The sequence below is a fragment of the Heterodontus francisci genome, unplaced genomic scaffold (genome assembly GCF_036365525.1).
Source record: "Heterodontus francisci isolate sHetFra1 unplaced genomic scaffold, sHetFra1.hap1 HAP1_SCAFFOLD_51_1, whole genome shotgun sequence".
NCBI lineage: Eukaryota > Metazoa > Chordata > Chondrichthyes > Heterodontiformes > Heterodontidae > Heterodontus > Heterodontus francisci.
Window position 1 is genome coordinate 2,879,825 of NW_027141937.1, and position 16,582 is coordinate 2,896,406.

The following is a 16,582-nucleotide window of genomic DNA, read 5'->3' on the forward strand; positions in this document are numbered from 1 at the left end:
GATTTTTTATGTTGTGGGTGGTAATGTCTTGGCACACGAGTGTGGTGGAAGCAGAGACAATCAATGATTTGAAAAGGAAATTAGATGGATACTTGAAGGAAAGAAACTTGCAGGAGGAAAGGGATCGAGCTGGTGAGTGGAAATGACTAGATTGCTCCGGGGAGAGCCAGCATGGACGTGATAGGCCAAACGACCACCTTCCGTGCTGTAAATGACTCTGTGTTGTTTCTCAAATTCAATCCACTGGTGCTTGGTAAATAATTTCAAAGTAAATTGTGCAACCGGAAAATCAGAACCAAGGCAAGGGACGCATAAGGAAGCAAAATTGCTGAAACCCGGGATTGAACCAGGGACTTTTAGATTTTCAGTCTCACGCTCTCCCAACTGAGCTATTTCAGCCCTACAATGACAGTGGCTTGGTGTCTTTGTTTTGGAAGAAAATACATACGTTCAAGTTTTCCAAAAAATTAAAGAACACAACATGTGAGTAATATTCCCCATTGCTTTCTCAGTACTGATGGATTGTGAAGCGGGAGACAGCCAGAGGTGCCACTGAGCCGCACAGACCCCGAGCTGAGAATGAAATGAGATCAAATTCAATCTTTCATAGTGAGATGCTGCTGAGAGGTAAGAGTCCTGAATCAAAGCGAGACTTGCTCATTTCAAACACTCCCTGTACTCTCTGCTCATGAAGCCTTACAAAAGGGAAAAACAGAATGGCACTCAAACTCACAACCCTGCCATTAAAAGTCTCATATTCGACTGACAGAACTGTCACTTCTACTCGGTCTCTTATTGGATGGATGCAACTCCAACGCAGGGATGGCATTCAAATCCTCCCATGGGTCCACATGTCAGACTGAGTTCCATGTTGTAGACTCAAGCAAAGGAAATCTGCTCTCTTCCAAAACTATCAGCGAGTTGAAGCTGATTACAATCAACATCATCAGAGGTCAGAACTACCTGGTGAAAGAAGACACCCTGAAGAAGGATCCACAATTATTCAAAGGCATCGACAAAGTGAAAAACAAGAAAATCGATGAGTCAATGCAAGCCAAACAACAGAAACACTGAAGAATTCCATTCCAGAAACCAGTCCTGTTGTTTTTGGAGACAGTTCACAATTGCAGCAACAACTTTATATTCCCACTTGGCTATCTGTCCATTTAGTTAATTGCAATTTTGTCGACAAGCTCTTTGAATCCAGTTGTCTGGTCCTCAAGCCAGCTCCGCATGGAAGTCAATTCCACCTTCTGCAAGGCTGAAACCAATAGATAACCTGAATCTAAAAATGCCACCAGACCAGGGCTCGTCCGGGACTTGAACCCGGGATCTCTCGCATGTTAATTAACCATACTCCCTAAGCGAAAATCATACCCCTAGACCAACGAGCCACTGACAAGTCAAGCTTTATTAGCTGCTGTGGAATTTCACTGGAACCCCCCAGCCAATCATTCATTTTTTTTCAGATCAAAGCAACATCCTGCAAATGCGGAAATAAAAACAGAAAGTGCTGGAAATGTTCAGCAGCTCTGGCAGCATCTGTGCTGTGAGAAACACAGTTAACATTTCAGGGCACTCACCTTTTGTTTCAGCCATCCTTTCAGACTGCTTCTGTCCATCCAATCTCACTTTCTATTCTATCCACATTCTAACCATTCACTGCGTTACTACATTTTTCATGAATTCCTCATTTCTTTTATTAATGACAATTTTGTATTTCTGGCCTTTGCTTCAGACACCACCACAAGTGGAATCATGTCTCCATCTGCCCAATCAAACCACTTCGCTGTTTCCTCACCTTGCAATGTTTCTTTAACCCTGACAGACTGTGGAGTTTCTGCTGCTTATTTGCAGTTCTTGCTTCCCGCCAGTAGATGTCACCTCACTCCAATACAGTGAAGTTTATCAATCTGAGTGAGACACAACAGGAAATAATTGTTCACATTATAGTGAACGTGTGGGATTTATAAATACTAGGAGTGGAGACGAGTTATTATTGCACTCTGCTATTACATCTTTTATAATGGACTCCAGCATTTCCCCCACGACTGATGTCAGCCAAACCGGTATATAATTCGCTGTTTTCTTTCTGCCTCTTTTTTTAAATAGTGGAGTTACATTAACTACCGTCCAATCCATTGGAACTGTTCCAGAGTCGATAGAATTTTGAAAAAAGACCAGAAATGCATCTGCTATTTCAAGGGCCACTTCCTTAAGTACTCTGGGATGTAGATTATCAGGCCCTGGGGATTTATCGGCCTTCAATCCCATCAATTTCCCAAACATTCCCTACTAATACTGATTTCATCCAGTTCCTCCTTCTCACTAGACCCTATGTTCCCCAACATTTCTGGGAGATAATTTGTATCCTCCTTTGTGAAGACAGATCCAAAGTATGTATTTAATTGGTCTGCCATTTCTTTGTTCCCCATTATAAATTCCCCCGTTTCTGGCTGTAAGGGGCCCACATTTGTCTTCACTAATCTTTTTCTCTACACATATCTATAGAAGCTTTTACAGTCAGTTGTTATGTTCTCTGCTAGCTTACTCTCATACTCTATTTCCCCCTTCTTAATCAATCCTTTTGTCCTCCTCTGCTAAATTCCAAACTGCTCACAATCTTCAGGTTTGCTGCTTGTTCTGGCCATTTTATATTTCTCCTCCTTGGATCTAATACTTTCCTTAATTTCTTTTGTAACCACAGTTGAGCCACCCTTCCTGTTTTACTTTTGCACAGACAGGAATGAACAATTGTTGTAATTCATCCATGCGCTCTTTAAATGCTAGCCATTGCCTATCCACTGTCAACCCTTTCAGTAACGTTCCCCAATCTATCATCGCCAACTCCCGCCTCATACCTTCATAGTTTTCTTTGTTTAGATTCAGGACCCGAGTCTCGGAATCAACTGTCTCACTCTCCATCTTAATGAAGAATTTTATCATATTATGGGCGCACTTCCCCAAGGGACCCCACACAACAAGGTTGTTAACTAATCCTTTCTCATTACACAATACCCAGTCCAGGATGGCCTGTTCTCTAGAGGTGTTATACACCTCTATCAATTCTCCACTCAATCTCCTTTGAGAAAGGCAGAATAATCGTAGCTTTTCCAACCGAACCTTGTAACTAAAATCCCCCATCCCTGGATCCATTCTGGTAAATCGCCTCTGCGTCCTCTCAAGGACCCTCACATTCTTTCCAAAGTCTGCTGAGCAGAACTGGAAGCAACACTCCAATTGGGGCCTAACCAGAGTTTTATAATGGTTCAGCATAACTTCCCTGCTTTTGTACTCAATGCCTCTATTTATGAAGCCCAAGATCCCATATGCTTTGCGAACCACTCTCGCAATATGACTTGCCTGCTTCAAAGATTGATGCACATGAACCCCAAGTCCCTCTATTCCAGTACACTCTTTAGAACTGTGCCATTAAGTATATATTGCCTCTCCCTATTCCTTATGCCAAAATACATCACCTCACACTTGTCACTATTAAATTCCATCTGCCACCTGTCTGCCCATTCTGCTACCCTATCACAGTCCTGTTGCAGGCAGTTCATATCATCCTCACTGTTTGCCGCTCCTCCAGGTTTGGTGTCATCGGCATATTTTGAGATTCTACTCTGTATTCCAAGATCCAAGTCACTTACCTTGAGCAAACAAAGCAGTGGTTCTAGCACTGACCCTTGGGGAACACCACTGTCGACTATCCTCAAGTCTGACAAAGAACCATTTAATAAGACTCGCTGTTTTCTGTCCTTAAACCAATTTTCTATCCAATTGGACACTGACCCTCCTATACCACGAACCTCAATTTTGTTAACCGTCCTTTTATGTGGTACCTTGTCAAACGCTTCCTTAAAATCCATATAAACAACATCCACTGCATTCCCTTCATCAACCTGCTCTGTTAGTTCATCAAAAAATGCAGTTAGATTAGTCAAGCATGAACTCCCATTTATAAATCCATGCTCACTCTCCTTAATTAACTCGAACCTCTCCAAGTGACTGTTGATTTTTTACCCTGATTATTCTTTCTAAAACCTTACCCACCACTGCTGTTAATCTAACTAGCCTGTAGTTACCCGGACTGTCCTCACACCCTTTCTTGAATAAGGGTGTCGCATTTGCCACTGTTTAATCCTCTGGCACCTCCCCCGTATCCAGGGAAGATTGGAAGATCATAGTAAGCCCTTCCGTTATCTGCATCCGCATTTCCTTTCGCAACCTGAGATGTGAGCCATCCGGACCAGGTGATTTATCTTCCCTAAGCACAGCCAGCCTTTTTAGTACCTCCCTCTCTCAATTTGTACCATCTCCATTGACTCTACTCTCTTCATTTCGACTGATATTTTGTCAAATTCCACTTCCTTAGTGATCACTGATACAAAGTACTCATTAAGTAGATTAACATTGCCCTGCACCTCTAAGCTTATATTATCCTTTTTGTCCCTCATAGACCCGACTCAACCTCTTACTACCCACTTATCATTTACATGCTGCTCGAAGATTTTTGGGTTTCCTTTCATGTTGAATGTCAGTCTATTCTCATAGAAATAGAGAATAAGCAAATATAGAAGATGTAAGTATTTCCATCCTTGATGAGGTGGAATTTTTTATGTTGTGGGTGGTAATGTCTTGGCCTACGAGTGTGGTGGAAGCAGAGACAATCAATGATTTGAAAAGGAAATTAGATGGATACTTGAAGGAAAGAAACTTGCAGGAGGAAAGGGATCGAGCTGGTGAGTGGAACTGACTAGATTGCTCCGGGAAGAGCCAGCATGGACGTGATAGGCCAAACGACCACCTTCTGTGCTGTAAATGACTCTGTGTTGTTTCTCAAATTCAATCCACTGGTGCTTGGTAAATAATTTCAAAGGAAATTGTGCAACTGGAATATCAGATCCAAGGCAAGGGACGCATAAGGAAGCAAAATTGCTGAAACCCGGGTCCTTTACATCTTCAGTCTAACGCTCTCCCAACTGAGCTATTTCAGCCCTACATTAACAATGACTTGGTGTCCTTGTTTTGGAAGAAAATACATACATTCAAGTTTTCCAAAAAATTAAAGAACACAACATGTGAGTAATTTTCCCCATTGCTTTCTCAGTACTGTTGGATTGTGAAGCGGGAGACAGCCAGAAGTGCCACTGAGCCGCACAGACCCCGAGCTGAGAATGAAATGAGATCAAATTCAATCTTTCATAGTGAGATGCTGCTGAGAGGTAAGAGTCCTGAATCAAAGCGAGACTTGCTCATTTGAAACACTCCCTGTACTCTCTGCTCATGAAGCCTTACAAAAGGGAAAAACAGAATGGCACTCAAACTCACAACCCTGCCATTAAAAGTCTCATATTCGACTGACAGAACTGTCACTTCTACTCGGTCTCTTATTGGATGGATGCAACTCCAACGCAGGGGTGGCATTCAAATCCTCCCATGGGTCCACATGTCAGACTGAGTTCCATGTTGTAGACTCAAGCAAAGGAAATCTGCTCACTTCCAAAACTATCAGCGAATTGAAGCTGATTACAATCAACATCATCAGAGGTCAGAACTACCTGGTGAAAGAAGACACTCTGAAGAAGGATCCACAATTATTCAAAGGCATCGACAAAGTGAAAAACAAGAAAATCGATGAGTCAATGCAAGCCAAACAACAGAAACACTGAAGAATTCCATTCCATTCCATTCCAGAACCCAGTCCTGTTGTTTTTGGAGTCAGGTCTCAATTACTGCGACAACTTTATATTCTCACTTGGCTATCTGTACATTTTGTAAATTTCAATTTTGTCGACAAGCTCTTTGAATCCAGTTCTCTGGTCCTGAAGCCAGCTCCGTAAGGCTGACAGCAATCAGTAACATTAAACTAAAAATGCCAAGAGCTCATTGGTGATTTGAACCTAGGGTCGCTCACACTTTCATTAATCACACTCCTTAAACAAGAATCACACCCGTTGACCAAGGAGCCACTGACAGCAAGGTGTTGTATTAGCTCCTGTGGAATTTCACGGGCACACACAGTGGATCATCCAACCCATAATCCTGAGATTAAAAGTGTCCTGTTCCACTAACTGAACTGTCACTTCTACTCGGTCTCTTATTGGACGGATGCAGTTGTCAGCTCCTCCCCAGGGTTGGCAGTTTTTTCTCTGTGAACCAGCTTCCTCTCAATTCCCAAATTTATCAGTAAATCCACTGACAAAATCTCCAAAGTGTTATTTATTCCTCTCACTCCTCGACAATAAAATTTCGATCTCTTTGCTCTTTTTACCTTCCAAACATTGATATCCATTTTGCTCAGCATTTATTTCTCTCTCCTTTTTATTTAGTTCATGCATTTTCTTAGAAACATTTCATTTCAATTATTTCTGGGGCAAGAAATGAACAGAAGAGATTTGCTGCAATGATACCAGGGGTGAAGGATTTCAGTTCTGTGGAGAGATTGGAGAAGCTGAGGTTGTTCTTCTTGGAGCAGAGAACGTTCAGAAGAGATTTGTCCAAGGTGTTCAAAATCATGATGGTTCTCAACACTTTAAATCAGGAGAAACTGTTTCCTGTGGCAAAAGGGTCAGTAAGCAGAGCACACAGATATCAGGTGATTGGCAAAAGAACTAGAGGTGACATGAAGAACCATTTGTTACACAGTAATGTGTTGTGATCTGGAATGCACTGCCTGATTGGGAGATGAAAGCAGATTCAATCGTAACTTTCAAAAGGGATATGGATAGATGCTGGAAGGGAAAATGTACAGGATTACAGGAAAAAGCCACGCAGCAGGACTAATTGTAATTTGTCTCGACCAAAGAGACAACACTGGCATGATGGACCAAATGGTCTCTTTGTTCTTCATTCTGTGATTCCATAGACATCATGTTACTAGAATTCCCTCTGACCTGGAAGAGAATCAAACCGAAATTCGAGGTATTGTAAACACCACCCATGCCATGTTGTTTATTCTCTGTTTTTCACATTGGCTGCCCCTCGTTCTTTATGTGTTTCCAGCCTGGTCTGCTCCTCTGACCTTCATTCCTGACACTCTATCGACCGTGGCTGACTCATTGTTTGCAATGTTGTGTAATGGTGACTTCACCTTTAAGAAACTGTACCTTTAAGAGACCAAGCCACTGATGCAACAGATGACATCATCATACATATATAAGGAGACACCATTTTGAGAGACACATTCGAACATGGCTTGGAGAGAGCACACACACACCAATGAGAAAAAGACCTGGGACCTGTGATCATGCCATGTAGATAAGAAAGACAATAAATACTGTTTGGATTGAATCTGAATATAAAGCCTGGGGTCATCATTTAATGTAGACGTAAGAACACAGCACAACACTATATTTTTCTGACATTGAGGATTAAAAAGAAGTAATCACACAGACAACCAGGGACATACAGAAGACTTACATTGACAATTCCAGATTTAAATAAATAACGATCATCATGTGTACACAACAACAGCCAGTCTTTCCAGCCTTTACAGAGATAGACAGCAACCCAGGGCCACAGTGGAGCAAATGGCTCACAAGACTTGAACTCCTAATGATGGCACTCGCTATCAATACACACCGAAGAAAGAGAGCGTTACTCCTACACTCTGCTGGACCAAAAGTTGACAATACCTTCAATACACTCAGAGACACTGGAACCGAAAATGATTATGATGTTGCGATGCATTTTCTAACAAGATATTTTCAAGAAAGGGCAAATCCTCACTATGAAATTTATGTTTCAGGCAAGCAAAACAATATGGTGCGAGACTCTTGACCACTACATGATGAGACTCAGAAGTCTGAGAAAGAGGCAAATAACGTGACGACGAGATTCCCCTGAGAAACACACAAAACACAAGGACACAGAGGAAACCCAGAGAAAGGTCAAGGAAGACCAAGACAGAAATCACAATCACATTCAAACATCCAATCATTGCAGTGGTGAGGATCCTTATTACAAAACTTGTCCTTCGAGAGGGAAGAAGTGTAAAGTCTGCAGAAAAATGGGACATTTCACTACAGTATGCTGATCGAAGCCTGCAGGAAACATTCATAGATTTAAATGCCAGAAGGAAGATTACATATATGCAGCACAAGAGAAGATTTTTGTTGCTCACGACCACAGGTCCCGACACGTGCCCATGTGTGATGTGTTCATAGGCAATTCGACAATATCTGCAGTAATTGACTCGGAGCAATGATCAACATGATGGATGCTCCGACATTCCACAAGTAACAGAGAAAACAGAAACTGTAATTGAACAAGCTGATATCTAAAATCTTCTCCCATGGATCAGATACTCCTCCACCAGTGCTAGGGATCATCCAAGTTACTTTTAAATCCTCCCAGGGGTCCACATGTCAGACTGAGTTCCATGTTGTAGAAACAAGCAAAGAAAATCTGCTCAGTTCCAAAACTATCAGCAAGTTGAAGCTGATTACGATCAACATCACCAGAGGTCAGAACTGCATTGTGAAAGAAGACAGTCTGAAGAAGGATCCACAATATAGACAAAGACATCGGCAAAGTAAAAAAGAAAACTTTATTTTAGTTTGTTCAGTTTGTTTCTACTGTGCCTACCCACTGTTTTTTTCATGTTTGTCATTGTGGCTGTTTAGTTTTTCAGTCCATTAACACCCTATCTGCACTAATGCTTTGTCTTTCAGCACACCATTAACATATTGTTTCCCTTTTTCTGGTCAACTATTCTGTGGCCTTGTCCTATCTACACCTTCTCCTTTGTTATCTCTTGCCCCACCCCCGCTTTACTTGCTTATAATCTTTTACATTTCTAATATTTGCCAGTTCTGAAGAAGGGTCACTGACCTGAAACGTTAACTCTGCTTCTCTCTCCACAGATGCTGCCAGACCTGCTGAGTCTTGTCAGCACTTTCAGTTTTTATTTCAGATTTCCAGCATCCGCAGTATTTTGCTTTTAAGAAAATCGATGAATCAGTTTCCTTATTTATTTCTGACAAATGATTGATTTGAGTTAGGTAAGGTACCAAGGGTTACAGAAACAAGCAGACAAATGGTGTTAATATAGAGATCAGCAAATATCTAATTGAATGGTGGAACAGACTCGAAAGGCTGCATGTCCTCATCAAGTTCCTATGTTTCTCTTCATTGTCCAAACCCCAACAGTAAACGTCTTTGTTCTCTCCATAGACGTTGAATGAGCCATCGTGTGTTTCCAGTGTTTTGACTTGTTTAAAGGTCGGTTTTTGGAATGAGCCGATGGAATTTAAAACTGATATCCGGCTTCAAACTGCTATTAACCGAGGCCACGCCATCGTCGGATCATTTAATGACCACTCAAAATTCACCTGAGACCAGTGTCAGTGTGCAGCTATGAGAGGGGATTTCTGTACAGTCAGGGCAGGGAACAGAAGTGAGACCAGTGTTAATGTGCAGCTATGAGAGGGGATTTCTGTACAGTCAGAGCAGGAAACAGCAGTGAGACCAGTGTTAATGTGCAGCTATGAGAGGGGATTTCTGTACAGTCAGAGCAGGGAACAGCAGTGAGACCAGTGTTAATGTGCAGCTATGAGAGGGGATTTCTGTACTGTCAGAGCAGGGAAAAGCAGTGAGACCAGTGTTAATGTGCAGCTATGAGAGGGGACTTTTGTACAGTCAGGGCAGGGAACAGCAGTGAGACCAGTGTTAATGTGCAGCTATGAGAGGGGATTTCTGTACAGTCAGGGCAGGGAACAGCAGTGAGACCAGTGTTAATGTGCAGCTATGAGAGGGGATTTCTGTACAGTCAGAGCAGGGAACAGCAGTGAGACCAGTGTTAATGTGCAGCTATGAGAGGGGATTTCTGTACAGTCAGAGCAGGGAACAGCAGTGAGACCAGTGTTAATGTGCAGCTATGAGAGTGGATTTCTGTACAGTCAGAGCAGGGAACAGCAGTGAGACCAGTGTTAATGTGCAGCTATGAGAGGGGATTTCTGTACAGTCAGAGCAGGGAACAGCAGTGAGACCAGTGTTAATGTGCAGCTATGAGAGGGGATTTCTGTACAGTCAGAGCAGGGAACAGCAGTGAGACCAGTGTTAATGTGCAGCTATGAGAGGGGATTTCTGTACAGTCAGGGCAGGGAACAGCAGTGAGACCAGTTTTAATGTGCAACTATGAGAGGGGATTTCTGCACCATTAGGGCAGGGAACAGCAGTGAGGGAGAGAAGCTGTCGGTGTCTGGGCAGGGTCTGAGTTTATCGAATAGTATCAAGAAAGAGCAATTATATTGGGACTGGGTTGTGTTCTCTCTCACACACAGACAGTTACTCTCCCTCCCTCTGTCTTGCTCTCTCTCACAGACACAAACCACTTTTTTCTCTCTCTTGTGAACTCTGTCTCATACTCTTTCTCTCTGCCCATTTTCCAGTAGAAATAGAAAACCTTCTGCTAGTTTGGAGAATCTGGAGTTGTTCTTCTTTGGGAAGAGAAGGTTGAGATGAGATTTGATAGAGGTGTTCAAAATCATGAAGGGTTTGGACAGAGTAGAGAGGGAGAAACTATTCCCATTGGGAGAAGGGTCAAGAACCAGAGGGCACAGATTTCAGGTGAAAGGCCAAAGAACCAGAGGCAACATGAGGAAAAACTTTTTTATGCAGCGAGTGGTTCAGATCTGGATTGCACTGCCTGACAGTGTGGTGGAGGCAGATTCAATCATGACTTTTGAAAGAGAATTTAATAATTATCTGAAGAAAAGAAAATGCAGGGTTACAGGCAAAGGCGGGGGAGTGTGACTAGCTGGCTTGTTCTTGCAGAGAGCTGGCATGGACACAAAGGGCTGAATGGCCTCCTTCTGTGCTGTAACCTGTCTATGATTCTATGACTCTAAGCCTAGAGATTACCAGTGCCTGTGAGTGCCTCAAATGTCTACAGGTGCTGAACCAGCCCACAAACCAAGGAATGAAGCAGTAATTAAAGTTCAGAAATCCTAAGGTATCAGGATGTGGGAGGGACTATTGCTCTCAGTTTAAAGTACTGATTTCATTAATTGAATATCCTTAGTGTCCCAGCTCAGTGTAATCCTGAGCAATAATTGCCAGCAGGTTTTTGAAGTGACAATTAAATGAGGCCCTGTTGGTGGATGTTAAAGATTCCCCAGCGCGATTGAAAGAATCACAGGGAATTCTCGCACTGTCCTGACCAACATTCCTGACTCAGTAACATCACCTGAAACAGCTGAACACAAAGAACTAACTGAAGGGTCAAAGTGCAAGGGAGAAAAACCAAACCCGTGTCAACTTCACACAGGAACCCATCGACCATCAGAAAACACACTTCATGAGCTGCAATGTCTGATCATTGAGTCACAGGTATCCCCTCCTGCCTGGCTTCGTTCCGTGTGGGAATGGGAATTAGAATGTTTCAGCAACTCATGAAAGTATCCCTGGAGCAGTTGAAACAGCATTCCCCGTGTTTCAATAAGAAATTCTGATCTGAAATGAAGAAAAAACAGAAAATGCTGGTAAAATTCAGCAGATCTGTCCATCGCAGGACTGATACAAGCTCAATTCTCAATCCAAACAGTGAGAGATCCAAACACTGAGACAGAATATGAACAGAGAGAGAAAAAACAGGTTAACTGTGCTATGAGAGTAAAAACAGGAAATGCTGGAAATACTCAGCAGGTCTGGCAGCATCTGTGGAGAGAGAAGCAGAGTTAACAATTTCAAGTCAGTTACCCTTCATCACAGCTGACAAATATTAGAAATATAAAAGGTTTTAAGCAAGTAAAGCTGGGGGTGGGGCAAGAGATAACAAAAGAGGTGTTGATTGGACAAGGTCACAGAGAATAACTGACCAGAGGGGCATGGAACAAAGGCAAACAGTGCTGAACAGTGCTCAATGGTGTGCTGAAAGACAAAGCGTTAGTACAGAGAAGGTGTGAATTGACTGTAATGCACAAAGCACTCCGAACACAAACATTAAACATTTTTTTAAAAAACAGAAACAATGGGTAGACACAGTAGAAACAAACTAACAAAACTACAAAAAAATGAAATAAATTAACCAAAGAAAAAGGAAAAACTAAACATAAAAAAGTGTGTTGGGGGGGGGGTGGGGGTGGGGTCCGTCATGCTCTGAAATGATTGAATTTAATGTTCAGTCCGGCAGGATGGAGCGTGCCAAATCACTGACCTGAAACGTTAACTCTGCTTCTCTCTCCACAGATGCTGCAGACCTGCTGAGTATTTCCAGCATTATTTGTTTTTGTTTTAGATTTCCAGCATCTGCAGTATTTTGCTTTTATGTTATGAGAGTACTTCTACTGTTTTTGTAAACATGTTTTAAATATGCAAAGTTGAATTATGGACACTGATTCATGTGGAATCTTGAAGAGATTCCTCCAGTTCTCTGGCATCATTCGCATATTCAAGGAGGATTGAAAGATTGTGGTGCGAGTCTCCGCTATTTCCAACCTTACCTCCCTCAGCAACCCAGGATGCAGCCCATTCAAACTGGGTGACTTTTCTACTGTGAGAGCTGCCAACCTTGTAATTGTCTCCTCTTTATCTATTTTCATTTCGTCCAATTTTCTCACTTCCTCCTCCTTTCCTGTGACATTGACAGCATCCGCTCATTTTGTGATGACAGATGAAATGTACTTAATTAGTACCTCAGCCACACCCTCTGCCTCCACAGGATCTCCTAATTGACCCACCCTTTCATTGTCTGTCTATATGTTGGTAAAAGACTTCAGTGTTCCCAGTTATGTGACCTGCTAATCTTTTCTCATACATTCTCTTGCTGATCTCATTTCCTTTTTCAGCTCTCCTCTGTACTTTCTGTATTCTGCTTGTTTCTCTACTGCATATGAGTCCTCACATGATTTCTATGTTAATGATTTTTGAACTATTTTGTTGAAGGATTGAGTTTTGTAAATTTCTCCCTAGCTCCCCTCATGGTCAGGCAGAAAGTTTAACTGCTGTGTTTTCAATCAGCAACAGCTTTATTTGAAAAGCCATTGGGACAGGATTCCGGGTTTTAATCCAGTCACAAATCTGGTTCTGATGTCTTGTGGCTCCAGCTGTCACATGACCTGTCAGAGGATGACCTCATAATTGACCTATTCATGGAGCTGTGGGTTGATGTTTAAATTGTTTCAAAATAATTTTCCAGAAGGACAATTAAAATGAATCGATATATAAAAGGTAGATTTTGTGAATTTGTGCTCCCAGTGGAAATTCCTGCAGTCAGGTTTTCAGATCCCCAATTCCCCACAGGAAGCTCTGTGCTCAGAGTCTGTATTCATTATAACAACATTATACAGAATCATTTCATGGGAGACCCCAGTGTGAATTGTAGACAGGTGGGTCAGTTTTAACTTTCAAAGTAACACAGAAGCAAAATACTGCAGATGCTGGAAATCTGAAATAAAAACAGAAAATGCTGGAAATACTCAGCAGGTCTGGCAGCATCTGTGGAGAGAGAAACAGAGTTAACGTTTCTGGTCTGTGACCTTTCATCTGAACAGGGCTGAAATTGTCTGTGGAACAGAAACGATGGGCCAAGTGGCCTCTTTCTGTGCCTTCAACTTTCTCTGACTCTGTGATTCCATGAGATTGTGGAATCAATTTCAGTGTCGATGACATTGCTCTCTGTAAGGATAGGAAGATGGAGATTATTAAGTACAGTGCAAAAATATAGATGCTTTTACATTATTTTAATCAAAATTGATTTAAATTTTGTGCTCACGAATCCTATCTTTTGATCACAATGACACTGATAACAATGGAAAAAGCAAGAGTTGCATTTCACGAACACAGGACGTTGCAAAGTGTTTTACAGCCAATGAAGGACTTTCCAAGTGTAGTCACTGTAGTCATGCAGGAAGCATGGTGGCCAATGTGCGCACAGCAAGCTCCCAGAAACAACAATGTGATAAAAAACGAGATAATCTGCTTTTTAGTGATGATGATTCAGGGTTAAACAATGACCAGCACCCCAGAGATAATTCCCCTTCTATTCTCTGAAATAGTGCCATGGTACCTTTAACATCCACCTGAGAGGGCAGAGGGATCCTCAGTTTTCTGTTTCACCTGAAAAACAGCATTTCTGATAGTGCAGCACTGCCTCAGTACTGTACTGGAGTGTCAGCCATTTTTAAAGGGCTGTTAGTCCTACTGGAAAATATTTAAAGGAAGATTAAATGAAATGAAATAAATACATTGCTTTTGCCTCTCTCCCATCCCCCCAATAACAGTTAAATTAATTATTTGCCCTTTCCTTCCCAAACCTACCTTTACCATCTGACCTTCCGCCCAAAACTGCACAAACTGTAAACTATAACCCTTCCCACCATCCCCTACACCCATGACATTAATTTGACTCCGTCCCCCCACCCTCACACTGAGAAACTTACCTTCTGCCCCCTCCCCATCAGTGTTGCACCTCATTTCCCCGGATGGGGCTCCGAAGGCACGGCAGTGCCAGTCACTGGGCTGAAGATCGCAGCAGGATATCAGGAAGTGATGGGATAATAATTAATGCAGGTTTGTGGTCCCGTTGCCGAGCGGTGGGGGTCCCCCACAAGGCCTCGCCGTCGCCGGCAATATTGAGCCAGGCCCTGCCGGCGTTGAGGTCCGTGGCGGGCCTCATCCGGGGCCATCTTCAAGCGGCTCCCACCCCACCCCCACCACAGATCTTGACGTCGAGGGATCTAGAGAATCCAGCCCATTGTTTCTGTCAATCTCAACTCCATAAGGATTTGCCTGTTAATTGTAGAAAAATTAAAGCTCAATAACCTTTTGATAAAAGGGGGTTCAAATCCATTTCCAAACAAATGATAGTTCTCATTGTATCCAGAACATGTTTTCTGACATACAAACATACCAATTAGGAGCAGGAGTAGACCACTCTGCCCCTCGAGTCTGCTCCACCATTCAATAAGATCATGACTGATCTGATTGCAACCTCAACTCCACATTCCCACCTGCCCCCGATAACCTTTCACCCCCTTGTTTATCAAGAATCTATCTACCTCTGTCTTAAAATATTTCAGAATTTCTGTCGTCCAGCAACTCTCACTTTGTTTCCTGGATTTCACCTGAGAAATGTATTTCCACACTTTGGATATCCTGTACTTCATGAATGTTTTTTCTCTCTCGGGATCTCCCTTTAATTATATTCACCGCTGGTATTTTACTGCCACACACTGACTGAAAGTGTCCCATCTTTCTGCAGGAAAAACACTCAGCTTCTTTGGCGAGGCAGTTTTCCCACTTGTGTCTCTCTCGGCCACACCTACTGCAATTGGTTGCAGCTACCACTAGATGCTCTTCCCGCCTTTCTTGTCTTTTACCACTAATTTTTCCTTTTGCTTTCTTAACAAATTCAATTGAGTCTGCAACTCTCGAGATCAGACTCTCCCTGTCCCCTCGGACAACGGATTGGTTAAACTTTCTAACCTCTGTTTGTCTGCTCAATTGAAACTCTTTCGTTAATGTGAGATCAGCCCTGGACTGTAGATGATCTGAAAAGGTGTTGTCTAATACCCCGAACATAATCCTGTCTCCATTCAGCTCTTCTCTTAAGTTGCTGTATTCACAATCCTCCGTGAGATTGTACAAGTCATTGAAAAATGAATGAATACTCTCCCCTTTCTGTTTTGTATGCTTATTAAATTCAAAGTGATTCCTGACAATGCAGCAGCCAGCCGACGTCATCACAGCGCTCCAAGCTCGCACATGCACAAACAGTCTCCTGCGCTCTGAGATGCTGTGCATGCTCAGCCTACGTCTTCCAGGACAAAGTGGCGCATGTGCGGGAAAACTCTCTCCCCCCACTCGGCCACTCACTCCAGGCCGCTCGCTGCCCGCTCCGTGCTACCCCGCTCCCCCGCCCTCCGGCCACTTGCTACCCCCCCACCACCGCACTGCCCTCTCTCCGTCCACTCACGCCCCGCTTCCCCCCCACGTCCCTCCAGACACTAGCTTTAAGCCATGCTGCTTCCCTCCTCTCGGCCTCTCGCTCCAACATTCGATCATTCTTCACCGCACCACCCGATAAAGCAAGGCGAGCCTCGAGGGGTGATGGGGCAATGTTGGAGCGAGTGGCCGAGAGGAGGGAAGCGGCAGAGCCCATGGCCTGGAGTGTGAGCGGCCAGAGAGCAGGATGGGGGTGGTGGTGGGTGAAGCGGGGAGTGAGCAGTCAGAGAGTGGGATGGGGGGAAACGGGGAATGATCGTCCGGAGAATGGGATGGCACTGTTTAGAGGGGATTTGAGGAAAAATGTTTCACCTCGAGGGTGGTTGGAATCTGGAACACATTGCCTGAAGGAGTGGTAGAGGCAGGAACCCTCACAACATTTAAGAAGTATCTAGATGACCACTCAAAACGCCACAGAATACAAGGCTACGGCCACGTGCTGGAAAATGGAATGAGAATAGATAGGTACTTGATGGCCGGCACGGACATGATGGCCGAAGGGCCTGTTTCTGTGCTGTATAACTCTATGACTCTATGAAACCTCACTGAATTACAGAGGGTGTGCAGCACTGTCAGAGGTGCTGTCCTTCTAATGAGACTTCAAACAGTGCGACGTTCTCCGACTATCAAC

General features: G+C 43.2%; 2 non-coding genes across 2 annotated transcripts; both read right to left on the bottom strand.

Moving 5' to 3' along the window:
* Positions 1 to 326: 326 nt before the first annotated feature.
* Positions 327 to 399, bottom strand: trnaf-gaa (transfer RNA phenylalanine (anticodon GAA)). Its single transcript has one exon. It is a non-coding gene; the product is annotated as a tRNA-Phe (tRNA).
* Positions 400 to 1,305: 906 nt separating this feature from the next.
* On the bottom strand, positions 1,306 to 1,394 carry trnap-agg (transfer RNA proline (anticodon AGG)). Its single transcript is given in 2 exon segments — positions 1,306 to 1,341; positions 1,359 to 1,394. It is a non-coding gene; the product is annotated as a tRNA-Pro (tRNA).
* Positions 1,395 to 16,582: the final 15,188 nt, after the last annotated feature.